Below are 12,896 nucleotides of genomic sequence, written 5' to 3'. Positions count from 1 at the left end.
GAGTTTCCTCACACTCAGTACCCTCATGTTTTGCCACAGGAGAGCAACTGCAAGTAAATTTTATGTCATCTTCGCAGGACTGTGATATTAAGTAAGTACATAAGTAACATATCTTAAGAAACAGTATGAAAGTGAATGGCACAAAACAGCCACAATACCAGTTTTTTTTTTTTTATACATAGTCTCTCATTCATTTTCCAGTAAATAAACATTTATTTGGTTGCATCTTTCATGCTTAGTGGCAACCCTTTGTCCATTTCTGGTCTTATATATAGTAAGATGTATTAGTATGAAAATATGTTAAGTAGTTGACCTGACACTGTTTCCATTCCCCTCTTTACTTTCCTTGTGTTTAAAAACCCTGTCTGTTCAGTTCCTTTTGTCCGCTATTGATGTTAAGTTCTAATGTTTGAAGATTTGTGTTGGATGTGCCCTTTTTCTCCTCTGATAATTAAAATAACTCATTATATATATCTTCTTCCTAGTGCGTTTGATTTACACACCCAGCACGTATTACAGAATTAGCAGACCTAAAAAATGTGTTTAGCTGCAATTTTCTTTCTTTTTTGTTTTGTTTTCTCCCTCTCCCGGAATGGCCTCGGAGACTAGAGACCAGCCAGCCGTCAGCCTTGGGACTTCCAGTCTCCAACTCTGCCTTGGCGTGAGGATCTCCTGTCTCCGCTTCCAGCCTGTGAGCCCTGAACTCCATATCGGACCTCTGATCCATTGGCTCCACCTTGCCTCTTAGCTCCCTCGTCTCCACCGTGGCCCGGCATCCCACCAGCTCCACTGGGTTCCCTCGTCCCTCTGGCTCCACCTTGGTCATTCGTCGACCATCCGCCACCTCTGGACTCCAGTCCTCTGGCTTCGCCTCGTCACTCCATCCCTCCGGCTCTGTCAGGCTCCTCCTTCCCTCCGGCTCCACTTCCATCCTTGGTCACTCCGGCTCCGCAGCGGTCTTCTGGTGCCCCGCCTCCGCCTTGGTCACCTGAGCCTTCTGCTCCGCCTTAGCCCTCCGGATCCTCTGCGTCACCCTGGCTCTGCGGCTGCTCTGCTTCATCCTGGGCTCCTCATCCATCAGTGCAGTCTCCGTCAGTTGGCCCCCTGGTGTTGTAGGCTCCTCCTCCACCATGGCTCCTCCCGCCATCGACTCCACTGTGGGTCATCATCCTGGCTGGTCTCTGGATGACCATCTGGCTCCTCCTGCTCCGGACTCCTCCCTGGCTCCTCCCTCCATCCACTCCACCCTGGTTCCATGCTCCATGCTCCCTCTCCATTGGCTGTCCCTTGCCAGCCCCACGCCCGCCTCCAGAACCCCCACCCTCCCTCAGCTGGACTATCTCTTTCAGGGAGGGGGCGACTCGTCAAAGTCATGGACTTTCTGTTCCTATTGTGTTATCCCCACTTGGTCATGTTCCATTCCTTGTTTATTAATTGATTGATCCCCACCTGTTTCCATTCCCCTCATTACTTTCCTTGTGTTTAAAAACCCTGTCTGTTCAGTTCCTTTTGTCCGCTATTGATGTTAAGTTTTAATCTTCTTTCTAATGTGTTTGATTAACACACCCAGCGTCTATTACAACACCTAATATAATGAAAGGTCACTTTATGTTGATTTTAAATATTTAAACAATGATACGCTTGGTGTTCCACTAGCATTAAACACTAGTTTGACATTATTTTACAATCAAACTGCAAGATTAAAAGTAAATTTACTTATAGCTCCACTGCCTCTAAGTACAAAATGCAGTATCTTTTAATAAAAGATATTTTGATAAAATGGCAGCATGTTTAGAATAATTCACAAAAAAGTTTATGAAATGTGAAGAACAATCAAAAATGTTATATATCAGCTGCTCATGCATATCGTTAAAAATAAACTTCAGACATACATTTTTAATGTTCAAATCTTTATGAAAGCTACACAAAGTTTTGGAGGTACAGTTTCTTTACATCCACTGATTAGAACAATGTCTGAGTTTGACAGTCTTACTTGACACCTTTATCTAACATTATTGTCACTATTGTGATTGGCGGACAGAGATGAGTTGTTCAGGGGGGAAGATCCTTCTTGATTACATACAGCAACAATGCATGTTAAAGTCCCGTTCTTCGTGGTCCCATGTTTTAAACTTTAGTTAGTGTGTAATGTTGTTAGAGTATAAATAATATCTGTAAAATTCTAAAGCTCAAAGTTCAATGCCAAGCGAGATATTTTATTTAACAGAATTCGCCTACAAAAAACGACCTGTTTGGACTACATCCCTCTAGTTCCTGCAGTAATGACGTCACTAAAACAGTTTTTTGACTAACCTCCGCCCACAAAAAGGGGGCGTGGTCTTGTTGCGCTCCGACAGAGAAGAGGAAGAGCTGCGTTTGTGTTTGTCGCCATGTCGCCGAAACGCTGTTATTTTCATCTCGGAGTCCAATCACCTTTGTTTGGCCTTTCCAGGGATGCTGTACTTGGAGATTAATGGTTACAATTTATGTTTAACTTGGTTCCCGAAAATTAAAGCACAAAAAATGGGACCTTTGAGGGGTATGTGACATCATGATTCTCCCAATTTAAAAAAAAACGTGGTGCTTCAGAAGTAGAAAATAATAACTTATATTTTAAACTGGGTATGTTTTTTTCTTCTTCTTTTATTTTTTTATATGTAAGTATATAATAATATCAAGAACAATTTTGATTCTCCATTTTATGACTTTAATTTTCATTTGCCCACCATCTTGTTTGGATTTTCACATTGAGCATATCACAGTCTGAGATAACCTTTATTTGAAACCTTAAATCTGACCCAAAACCATATATATTATAAGACATCAATTTGCTGCCTATCTTTTGAAACAGACATTGTGTTGAGTGAGCTTCTGTGATGCCTAAAATGCAGAATAGGTAGGCAGCTCACAGTTTATGTTTCTCTCTGATCCTGACTCTAATTGAAGGCAGATCCTGGCCACAGTGCTCTAGTGGACCAGTTCCAGAACTTCTAAAACACAGCTGCGCTTTTTTCACAAAACTCTTTCTACCCCTCCAGAAAAGAAAAGAGAAATAAAAGAAAGTAAAAGAAGCACAGTGTTAGAAAAGGACAGTTGTGTCTCTGTCCTCTTTTCACATCACCCTTTTCTGAAGAATGAAGTGATTAAAGTGCAAGAATTTAAAAGTAACTGACATAAACACACTAACTGCATACATGCTTGCTAATAGACTTTTACTACTAGACATAAAGTATGCACCAGCGACCTAGTTCAATGCTTAAAATATTATTGAAATCACACTTATTACTCTTTATGAATCAAAACATAGAGACAATACTTAAAAAATGCTGTGTGTTCTATTTATTATTAAATTATCATGTTTGCAAAACTTTATACTGTTTACTGTGTGTGTCGGGGGGAGGGGGGGGGGCATGTTTTTGTGACATATCAGGACACAACTTTGTATAATGACATGGGTATGACACAGGTATTACAAGGAGAGGGTGACTTATGAGGACATAACCCATGTCCCCATTTTTCAAAACGCTTATAAACCATACAGAATGAGTTTTTTTTTTTTTGAGAAAGTAAAAGTGCACAAAGTTTCCTGTGAGGGTTAGGGTTAGGTGAAGGTTTGGTGTAGGGATTTAAAGAACAACAATGGAAAGCAGCCTGAGCAATGTATTAGCTAACCAAGTGTGTTAGTGAAGAAAACCCAAAAGCTTACAGTACCTGGTACGGCCAAGTGGTCTCCCATACAAACTAACCAGGCCTGACCCTGCATACCACATTTGCATGTGCAACCTAGTAAACTAGAATATATCTGAGCTCAACACAAACAACACACCAGAAATGATAAGCACAAGGACATTTAAACCTGAAACCAGTTGTATTCCTATAGTTATTCTTGTGTTCCTACATAGCTATATGGGGGGAGAAGAAAGCTAAAACTAGCAAAATCTTTCTAAAAAAAAAAGTATTTTAGGTATTCCTTTTTTGTAGAAATCATACAAATATAAAGCTTTTTTTTTTTTTTAGGGTTAGGTTACAGTTGTCACGCTGGTTTCTGTTTGTTCTCGTCTGTCCTCTGTTGTGGTTAATTTCCTGCTAATTTAGTTAATTATCATTCATTAGTTTCCACCTGTGTTATATTAATAATCTCGTTTGCTCCTTAGTTTGACTTCCTTTATAAGCTCTCAATTTCTGTTTCTTCTTTGTCTTGAATTAATGTTCACTTAAATGGTTAAAAGTGATTTATGCCTATTAAAAGATTCTATTACTCCTACTCCTTCATCTTGCGCCTCACTGAAACCACTACCACCTGACAACAGATATATATATATATATATATATATATATATATATATATATATATATATATATATATATATATATATAAACCCTATATATATATATATATATATATATATATATAAACAATAGATAGAATGTATGCAATCTCCCTGTTTAGATAACTAAATAAACTTGATCAACTTGATAAAACATGGAAACCCCACATGTGTCATTGGTGTGTGTGTGTGTGTGTGTGTGTGTGTGTGTGAGAGAGAGAGAGAGACATATGCCTTATCTAATTTCAGTAAACAGTGGTCATCTGTCCATCCCTTTGTCATTGAGGTCTCCTGCCCCCAACAAGGCTTTTACAATTTACACTTGCTCCTCCTACCCACCTTCTGCTCTTCCAGCCTTTGTCAAAATTCTCATTCTGTTACCTTACTGTTCCATCTGAAAAAACATTCCCTTAAAAAACTCCCCCATAATCCCCTAAACCAATACCGGATCAATAAATCTACACTGCCTCTCACACACACACACACCCACACACACACGTTTGTTTTTGTGAAAAGTGGGGACATCTCATAGGTGTAATGGTTTTTATACTCTACAAACTGTATAATCTATTGCCCTACACCAACCCTACACCTAACCCTAACCCTCACAGGAAACTTTTGCATTTTTACTTTCTCAGAAAAACTCATTCTGTATGATTTATAAGCGTTTTGAAAAATGGGAACATGGGTTATGTCCTCATAAGTCACCCTCTCCTTATAATACCTGTGTCATACCCATGTCATTATACAGAGGTGTGTCCTGATATGTCACAAAAACAAGAGCACACACACACACACGTTTACTTAGCTTAGTTTATATCTAAATGTGGAAAATCCATAGGTGTAATGGATTTTGTACTGTACAAGCTGTGTATTATAATACCCTACACCTTAACCTACCCCTTACATGAAATGTTGTACATTTATATATATATATATATATATATATATATATATATATATATATATACAGTACAGACCAAAAGTTTGGACACACCTTCTCATTCAAAGAGTTTTCTTTATTTTCATGACTATGAAAATTGTAGAGTCACACTGAAGGCATCAAGGGCTATTTGAACAAGAAGGAGAGTGATGGGGTGCTGCGCCAGACGTGCGCCAGACGTGGCCTCCACAGTCACCGGACCTGAACCCAATCGAGATGGTTTAGGGGTGAGCTGGACCGCAGACAGAAGGCAAAAGGCCCAACAAGTGCTAAGCATCTCTCGGGGAACTCCTTCAAGACTATTGGAAGACCATTTCAGGTGACTACCTCTTGAAGCTCATCAAGAGAATGCCAAGAGTGTGCAAAGCAGTAATCAAAGCAAAAGGTGGCTACTTTGAAGAGCCTAGAATATGACATATTTTCAGTTGTTTCACACTTTTTTGTTATGTATATAATTCCACATGTGTTAATTCATAGTTTTGATGCCTTCAGTGTGAATCTACAATTTTCATAGTCATGAAAATAAAGAAAACTCTTTGAATGAGAAGGTGTGTCCAAACTTTTGGTCTGTACTGTATATATATATATATTTTTTTTTTTTTTTTTTGATTGGTTTAGCTCACTTTTGGGTACAAATTTGTCCCCAAAATATAGTTAAATAGGTACAAACACACACATATACACACACACACACACACACACACACTTACTTCTATTCAAAGCTGAATCAATATTTGCTTATCAATGTCCTAACATGTTTTTAACCCTTTGTTTTCTCCAGAAATGCCTGATGTCAGTAGCCCTTGCTCCCTATACCCTGTCTGGCAAATATCATGCTGTGTCCTGGATTTGGTCGATTAGCAGTTTTGTTTAACATTTTGCCTGCAGAGGGACATTCACTTAAATAACAATACAATTCCTCTGATAAAGTATTATTGCTATAAGTTTATCACTATCCAAGTTAGATTTTATCTGTCCCTTTAGTTTTAAAACTTCCTAAACAAGTTTTTCATTATGCATTCTCATATTTACACAAGTGTAAAATGATACAGTTTATTGAAGTATTTAACTTAATATGGCTTAATATAAAAAGACTTTACGTAAACCTGCAGACACATACATACTATCCCTGTTAAACAAAATATTTCTTATTTTATTATATTTTATTTATTTATATGTTTCCTGTAAATTATTTTTAACTGAGAGCAAAGATGTAGGGATAACTGTTTCAAACTGAACCACTGTTACAAGTATATTTTGCTTGCACCTCACTACCTATAATTTACTGAAAACTGAGAGGAACTCTTATTTAACATTTAGTGTCACCTGATATTCAAGATGTCAGAAAGGCAAAACACTATAATTGTCCTTGTTTAAGATCTGATCTAGCTCCTTGGCGGAAGAAAAACCATAAGAGAGAGAGAGAGAGAGAGAGAGAGCAAGTAATGAGATAACTCTTGTGGTATTAGATTGTTTAGTGATTAACCTACTTTATTTTCCAGAGCAAAAAATAAATAAATAAATAAAAATAAAAGTAATAATAACAAGAAGCAGTTGTAAACAATTGTAAAAGTTACATGCATATAATACAACTCATTATAAAAAATATAGTTAAAGTAAAAGTCAAACAACATCTTAAATATTACCAGTTTTACTTCCATAATGTGCATCATCAGATAAAAAAAGTAAATAAATAATGTTTAATGAGTCTGATTTTGTTCATCAGGAATATAATGGATTGGGTATTTCCCGAATAAAGGCAGTCATGAATGTGTTATTGCTGTAACCTTTATTACATTAATAACAGCCAGAATTAAATTACGTAATTAAATAATTTAAAATCTTAAATTAAGATTTTAGAAAGGCTGTGTTACTACATTATTAGCCTATATTAGTGCCTAAATAGCTAATGTAATCATCATTAACCAGTATCTTTCACGCCCTAGGTGACATTAGCCAAGAAGCTGTTTACTGAGTAAGTTTCAAGGTTTTTTTTTTTTTTTTTTTTTTAAATAAGGTTTATTTTGATGAAAGATTAGAAAGACTAATGTTCACAGAACGTTTCAAGAAAGTCAATAAGGTTGAATTGAATTTCATATTGTCTCTAAAAAGGAAGGCACCACAACATTAAAATTGAACAGAAACTGAGATGAGGCTTAAAAATCAAAACTCATCCAGCATCGTGTTGACACAACAAACAAACAACATGGTTTATTAATCCAAAGCTTGATATGGCATGTCAAATCCATATCAGCATTTTGAGAAGAAACATTAACTGTTGAAGAAGAAGACATAAATCTCTTTTCTTTAAATCTTTTTTAAGGCTCTTTTGAAACTTTAAAGGAGATAGGCAATATCAGGGGTCTCTATTGAGAAAAACTAAGAAGAGACTAAAGCAAACATCTCCATTTAATCTTTGGTCTGCTCACTACCTCATTCAGCCATTAAGTGACCTCATTCAACTACCTCTTCTGTCGGTTTAAATAAAGAACTGCTCTCTGAGATTTTTGACACTTTAATCAGGCTGAATAAGCTTCAATCATTATATCTGCACTGTTTGTTACGTCACTGGACTCATGTCACTCATGTGCTTTACTTATCTTTCTTTTTATATAACCTATTTGTATAGTTGTACTTATATTTTATCTGTACTTAATGTTCTGCTGTTAGTGTTATCTGTATGCACCAAGGGTCTGAGAGTAACGGAATTTCAATTCTCTCTATGTATGTAGTGTACATATGGAAGAATTGAAAATAAAGCAGACTTGACTTGCTTAGAATTGACTTTAATTTCACTGCTATTTAGGAAAAAACTACTGAGATAATAAAGGAATCTATGGAAAGTAAAAGGTTCCAGAGCATTATTATTATTAGGGGCCAAGCACTGAAGGTGTGAGGCACCTATTGTATCCGTTAGCGTAATTTTTCTTCCGCCGCATGTCTATGGCAGCCCATAGAACCGCTTGTGGGAAAGTTGTATAATTTGGCACACTGATAGAGGATAGTCCCAACATTAACTATAGCAAATTTCAAGTCTCTAACTCCAACTCTCTAGAACCACCACTTGTCCAAAATTTCAATATTTTTATGGTAATAACTTTTGAACTGTAAGCCAGAAAATGAAAATTATTTTTTCCTCTGAATCCTTGGCTAATGCCAAGTCGAATTAACCCCAAAATTCAAAAATCGCAAGGTTTAGTTTTTTCGCTATTTTCAATTTTTCGAAAAACCTACTTTTTCGAACTCGTCCTAGACGGTTAGTCCGATTTTCACGAAAATTGGCTCAGATCATCTTCAGAGAAAGCTAGCACAAAGTTATGGAATTCAAATTGACTCGTCCAACCGTTCTCGAATGACACATGATCAAAAGTGCATGAGAGGCTAAATCTCGGTAACGGTTTGGCATATTGAGACCAAACTTGGTGTGTGTTATAATAACCATGACCTGAGACTACCTGTAGTGTTTCGACACAGCACCACCTAGTGGTCAGGAGATATGAAAAAAAATCATATTTTTGCTTATAAGTTCTGAATGGTTTGGCCAAAAATCACACAACTAGTCTCTTTAGATTCAGTGAGTCATGATATCCAGAATGATATCCAGAATTCCCGTGTCAGCCATTTAAGGCGTCGGCCATTTTGAATTTTGTTTTAAAATGCTGTATTTTTTGTACGCATTATAGAATTGTTACGAAAATAATGACAAAAATATTCGGCCCCATGCCCTGAATGTACTCAAAAAGTTTGGTGGCAGCGCCGCCTTGCAGTCAAGAGTTATAATGAAATATCTAAAAAATGCAAATAGATTAGACTATTGAAATGAAAATGGTCACCCTATATTCTTTTTGTCATGCCGAGAACATCGATACCAATTCTGCCAAAATTGGCCATACTTCCTGTCCGCCATTTTGATTAATGTTGAAAATCTACTTCTTCAGACCCCACTGGCCAAAAGTTATGGATTTCGTGTCGATATACGAAACGGTTCTCATTTAGCGCATCAACAAATTTGCTGGAAGGATGCCAAAATGCATTTGAGGCTGTATCTCAACAAAGCTTTGACATATTTGCACTAAACTTTGTATGTGTCATTGGCACCTCAAACTGACCATGCCACATCAATTTGGAAACAGTGCCACCTATTGGCCAAGAGTAATAAACCATTCATTAACCTTCAATTATGAAATTTCCAAAAATGCTAATAACTTTTGATTGCATTAGGCTATTGTAATGAAACTGATCTCAAAATATTCCATGGTTTATGCCGACAACATAGATACCAAATATGCCAGCCTGACTTCCTGTCCGCCATTTTGATTTATGTTGAAAACCTACTTTTTTGAACTCCTCATCAATCATTGGTCCGATTTTCACCAAAATCGAGTGAGATAATATAAAGACTGTGATGACAAAATTTTATTGTTTTTTTGTCGATAGACAAATCCATTTTCGCATACTACAGCAACGAATTTGAGGCATGATGTTAAAATGGCACTTGTAGCTGTAGCTCTGCAATGCTTTGGCATATTGACACCAAACTTAGTGTGTCAATGTCAGTCACACAGAACAATCAATTTGATAACAGCGCCACCTATTGGTCACACTTGATAAGCCAATAATTCATGCTACGAGAGGTTGTATTTATGATTTTTTCGCCATTTCAATTACAATCATCCTAAAATTGCTCTAATTGCTCATTGTTGCATTTGGTGTGATGCTCCATGCCAAGCTTAGCTCCTCAATTTGATGGTGGAGTGCTTAGCCCCGTAATTGCTGCTTGCAGCTATATTTATTATTATTATTATTGTTGTTGTTGTTGTATCCAGTGCTTTTAGACCTTTAGGAGATGACAAACACAAATCCTTTAGGACTTGTGAAACAGCTAAGGTGCTTCCATCTCTATTGATTTATTTAGAGGAATCCTATTAACGCTTGTCAGTGCTACCTAGCTTGATGACACTTCAATTAGCTCCTTAATCAGTGCTCACAGCCTGACCTCCACTATATTTAGTCTGTAATGATGGGATTTCTGAGAGTTAGATTCTACAAGTCAGCTTACCTGACTTCCTGACACCAATCCAAAATCAACACACAATGCACTAGAGGGCGAGGGAAAGAGTTCATCCTGAACAATTTTATCATCAAAGTGCCATCGCATGGATTTATACTCCAAAAATTCAAGGTTATGATGCAAAACTACATTTTAACATCTTTTGAGGCTGTAATGTCAAGGTGGATACGTTCCCCCGATATCTAAATCAGTAGTCAATATGGGGTTTTTCAGTGTTTTGATTGCTATGGTGTGGCTGATAGGTTGTCGCTAGTATGCTTATAGGTTGTTCTGGGTGGTCACAAAGTGTTGCTAGGTGATTACTTTTAGGTAGCAGTTATGTCCATATGATATTCTAGTCTCTCAAAATGGCTTGGGTCTCTCCATCACTGTAAGCATATGGGATTTTTCCTGTTAGAATTTATGTTATAAGATTTATTTTTAACATTAGTATTTTCTAGTAGCTGTTATTATGTGTTTGTTGTACACAAATTATATAGTGGGGCCGTCTGTGGCATTTGGACCTGGGCTTTTGTCCAATGTGACTGCCAGAAGGGATTGCAGCAGCTTTTCCAATTAAAGCCTGGCTACTACAACTCATCGCCACACCTTGGAATAGACAAGATAATACTAAGAAGTTTGATTACAAAAGTCTGTGTAAAATGTTAAAGTGACAAATGCCTGAGTTGGCCACAGATTTGTGCTGATTTATGGGTTTGTTGTTGTCTAATCATGTGCCCTGTGTCCCTCTGTGCCATTAACAAAAAAGGGATTACATCCTTGTTGTGGTCACACAAACACACTACTACACACCTTGACTGTTTTTTTACTGCCACCAGTGGTGCAGAGGGGAATCGGGTCTGGTCTCCTACACTCAACTGCACTTTCATACACCATCAAATCAATTGTTGTTTATTACACTATTCTACCCATGCTGTAAATTAAATATCATATCTTTGATTAACTGTCATCAAAATAACACAAACCTTGAAGCTTGATTTTTATTTCTTTTTTTTTTCAGAAAAAGACATTACCATGTAAAGTTGTAGTAATACTCCCTATTTCACCAATACAACTTATTTTTAAGAGAAAGACTTCCAGTGGTCTTTTGAAGGTAATCACAAGCCAATAGTGTTTGCTGTTTGTAAAATACTGTTATTTCAAGATGACCGGTTCAAACTTTGACAACTGCACTGTTGAGTCTTTGTTGCTTAATAAACACTTTGCTGTAGTGTATAGAGTCCAGAAACACATCACAATGAATCACATGATAAAACTGGTCATAGTGAAAGCAAATGTTCTCCAGGGGCAAGTCTGTATGCACCCCCCAACACCCCCCCCCCCCCCCCCATCCACCCACATAGATTGCTCTGCTAGCCTGTTTCATTGTGTCTCTGGCACATGCTGCACTACAGCAAATTCAGGATGGGGCTTGTATCTCACACTCACACCCACTGCAACCTCCTGAGTATTACAGAAAAGTGCCCTACAATTTGAGACCCCCAGCGACAATAAAGTTTCGCTCAAATTTGCAACCAATCCTCATTTTACATTACACTATTTTGAACTAACACAAAAGCATCCTAATAAGAATTGCCTTGTAAGATTATAGCAAAAAAAAAAAAAGGAAAAAAAAACATCTTTTAAATCACATCTTTTAGATATGTGCTCCCGATAAGACTATTCTCAATTGGATAAAATATCTCTCTTTGATATCAAAATAAATATAAAGATAATCTTTCAAGATTTTAAACCTACAGCTTTCTTTGTCATTTCCTTTAACTGTCCAGTAACAATATACTGTTCCATTAGTTATAATAAATCTTGTTGTAATTTTAATTTTATCCATAAGATCTCAAATGATTCTTAGAAGATTATTATTTGATCCCATTAGTATGGGATTCAGATAAGTAGGATAGATAGATAGATAGATAGATAGATAGATAGATAGATAGATAGATAGATAGATAGATAGATAGATAGATAGATAGATAGATAGATAGATAGATAGATAGATAGATAGATGTCTCGAACCTGAAACCATCTGACTGTTCACCCACTAACACTCTGTTCACTCAAATCTGCCTCTATTTCTAAGATTAAAGTTACTCACTAAACGTTAGCATAACATGACATACGTTTGGATTTATACGCCACATTTTCTTTTAAAGTAAAAGTATACCGGTGTTTGACTTACCAGTAGTACAGTGAGCTGCTGCTGCTGTGTGAGTGTGTGTGGGTGGGCGTGGATGCTGCAGGATCGCGCTGTGCTCCTTGTCTTTGTTTGCCGCTTCAGCTGCTGCTCCGACTGTGATGCCTCCCTACCGGCATACCGCGCGGTCCTAACGCCGCCCACACACGCCCAATTGATACAGCAACCGCCTACTGCAGGCCCCACAAACATCTGCATTCATGTGTTAATAAACTGTCATAACCTTACCTTGGAGACGAACTTACTGCAGTCAAATGTTATTTGTTGTGGACTACACAATTAATGACCATATACAAAAACTGCCCACTATTTTTAATCAATAGTTTGAGAAAGAGTATGTGATAATCAGGGCACCAAGAAGAC

The 12,896-nt window shown here is 37.2% G+C and overlaps 1 protein-coding gene across 1 annotated transcript in view; it reads right to left on the bottom strand.

The window, feature by feature from the left end:
- Window positions 1-12,632, bottom strand: part of LOC132133135 (neuronal migration protein doublecortin-like) — a 102,089-nt gene extending 89,457 nt beyond the window's left edge. The window contains exon 1 of the mRNA XM_059545871.1: window positions 12,519-12,632. The gene's annotated coding sequence lies outside the window, so the exon portion shown is untranslated. The remainder of the gene's footprint in view (window positions 1-12,518) is intronic.
- Window positions 12,633-12,896: the final 264 nt, after the last annotated feature.

The sequence above is a fragment of the Carassius carassius genome, chromosome 4 (assembly GCF_963082965.1).
Source record: "Carassius carassius chromosome 4, fCarCar2.1, whole genome shotgun sequence".
NCBI classification, from domain to species: Eukaryota; Metazoa; Chordata; class Actinopteri; order Cypriniformes; family Cyprinidae; genus Carassius; species Carassius carassius.
This window is presented reverse-complemented; position numbering and strand designations above follow the sequence as displayed.